Source organism: Mus caroli, chromosome 9 (genome assembly GCF_900094665.2).
Source record: "Mus caroli chromosome 9, CAROLI_EIJ_v1.1, whole genome shotgun sequence".
In the NCBI taxonomy this organism is placed as follows: domain Eukaryota; kingdom Metazoa; phylum Chordata; class Mammalia; order Rodentia; family Muridae; genus Mus; species Mus caroli.
Window position 1 is genome coordinate 43,580,150 of NC_034578.1, and position 2,772 is coordinate 43,582,921.

Genomic DNA, 2,772 nt, shown 5'->3' on the forward strand with positions numbered 1-2,772 from the left:
GTCCCAACGTTCTGAGTGCTATCCTTCATTGTCCTTCCTCACTTGATCATTCTGGATAATCCTCCCTCTAAGATGAACACTCTGATCAGGTTTGGGAGAGCAGCTAGTCTTTCACCTGTCTTAGGTGGGGTGTCTATTGCTGTGATAAAGCATCACCCCAGAGCAACTTGGAGAGGAAACACTTTATTTCACACGACAGCTTGTAATCCAACATCCAGGGAATTTAGTGAAGGAACTCATGGCAGAGATGATGCAGAGGTCATGGAAGAGTCTGCTAAGCTCTGGTTTGTTCAGTCTGCTTTCTTATTGTACTGCCCACAGAGAGCTAGGCCCTCCTACACATCATCAGGGAAAATGATCCACAGGCTTGCCTACAGGGAAAGTTTTTTCCAATTGAGGTTCCCCTTTCTCAAATGACTCTAGCCAGTGTCAAGTTAACAAAAAGTTAACCAGGATAATATCCAAGGTGGCTAAGAATTTGGTAACCGTTGCTGAATGCTGCTGCTGTAATTTCAAATTTAATATTATCGTGGAAATATAATGACCATGTGACACTTGATGTCACTATAGTCACTCTCCTCCCTGTCTTTATCAGATAGTCATAGTCTCAGTTCCTCATAGAAATTGGGATAGGTTTCCATTATCAATAGCTTGCCACTTTTATCTACCCCTACTGGACCAGTGACATGTGGAACCCACAGTATCCAGACAGGTAGTGCTCACGGCTTTCAGTTCAGTGACATGCTCACTCAGTTCTCAGACTTGAGAGCTCTGCTCCTGGAATCAGATCTTACACCTGCCTTCCTGAGTTATGGAGTTAGAAAGAACAAACTCCACATGTGTGTTCCAGAAAGCGATGAGAGTGACTGTTCCCATCTCTACTCCTTGATCCCTAGGCCAGTAAGGTCTAGCTACCGGAGTTGATGCACCAGAAATGGTCCTTACTTTATTTAGCACACTGAGCACATTTTGGAGAAGAGTGAATATCTTAGCTCACAGGGTACTTCCCTTTGACCAGCTTCCTAGCTGGACCTTTAACAAAGCCACTCTACTATTCAGTTAGGTTTGCTGTTTCTGGGTGGTAGAGTCATTGTTTTACATGTGTGTCTCATAGTCATGGCCAAAAAAGGCTATGAGTTCTCCTTCTTGGTCATCAAATTAGAGCTTTATGGATGGCGCATAATGTAAGCTCTTGGATGCCAGTGGAGGTAAAGAAATTACCATGGTTCTAATGACCCCTCCAAATTTCATGCTAACGTTTAATATTTATTGTAAGAGTGGTAAGAGGTGAAACCTTTCACAGGTGAGAGGGTCATGAGTGAAGAACTATAAGGAGAGAGCTGCAGGGGGAGAGGGGTTAGTATTGACACAATGTTCTATCACTTTCTGGCCTCTAGAATTGAGCCAAGTGACTCTTTCTTGTGTGTATGTGTGTGTGTGTCTTTGTTTTTATGTGTAAGTGATAAACTCACTCCTCATTATTGTTATTAAGGTTTCACCAATGTCTTTCAGTTACAGAGCACTTATTTAATTCTGCCATTAGCCATGGTTTAGGCCCTGCAAACTCCCTTCTCCCCTCAAAGGGAGCTCCTTTATATGTGGCCCCACTCTCATCACTGGTGTGCAGGTCAGGCTGGATCTGCTCCCAGATCATCTTCTTAGGGTTCATCTTCTTGTCAGGCTCTCCAGGGGAAGCATCAAAAGTAATTCTGTCTCCAGGAAGGGGCCTGTTGGGAGGGGCCAGAATTTCCACTTTCTCTAGTGAACTGGCACCCATCACCATTGCTTGAGAGAGTACTCCCTGCATTTTCGAAGTCTTCAGATTACAAAGTAAAAATCCACCATCTGATTTTGCATCTGTTCTAGAGGAACATGATTCACCAGCCTGCTGACGACTGTCCGTGGGCCTGCTTTTCCCACATCTACTTCTTTGACATACAATGAATCTGCATCAGGGTGTTCCTCCGCAGTAACGATACGAGCAATTCCAAGTTCCAGGCACGATACACTGATAGGCTTAGAGTCAACACTTGCTGTTGCTGACGGGGGCTTCTCCTTTTTCTCTCCTTTCTTCTCAGTCTTCTCTTTTACCTTCTTTTCTTCTCCTCACCCTCCTTTGATTTGTTCTTTTGTACTAGAAGAGGTGGTGATTGTTACTGATGGAGACTATATCATACTTTCAGAAACTGTACAACTAGTCTCTAGTGAAGTACTCGATGGAACAGGTACTTGCATCACGCCATCATGAATTTCTGCCTGAATTAGCTCCTACTTTCGTTCTTCTATTTCCTTTTTTCAGTTTAGCATTCTCAACTCGGAGTTTCTTTTCTTCTCTCAAAGTTACCTGCAAAATTGTTAGAAGAGCAACCTGCTGCTTGAGATATTCGATGATCCGATCTGCCTCTGCACCCTTCTGCTCCAGCCTCTTCCGAAAGGCATCATTAGTTGTCATCTTTCCCCAGAATCGGCAGAAAATCACGAAGTGGTGAACCGCAGCTCTTGAGTAGCCTCAGCTGGGTGTAGGAAGAGCTCTCTTTCTTGTTTTATAGTTTACCCAATCTGTGATATTCTGTTACAATAGCAGAGAATGAACTAAAATGGAAGACAAACTCTAAAATAGTGAGTGAGTCCAGTAAGGACAAATTAAGATCCTTCATGAGAATAAGGGATCTCCAAATGTTTGGTTGGTCCCCTTGAGATGTTGTCTTACATCAGGGTGGGTTTCTACTGCTAGAATGGCAGCCATTGGTGGAAGCAACTGAGTCAGCTATG

At 43.7% G+C, this 2,772-nt stretch overlaps 1 pseudogene; it reads right to left on the reverse strand.

Moving 5' to 3' along the window:
* Positions 1–1,523: 1,523 nt before the first annotated feature.
* Positions 1,524–2,476, reverse strand: LOC110302582 (annotated as a pseudogene).
* Positions 2,477–2,772: the final 296 nt, after the last annotated feature.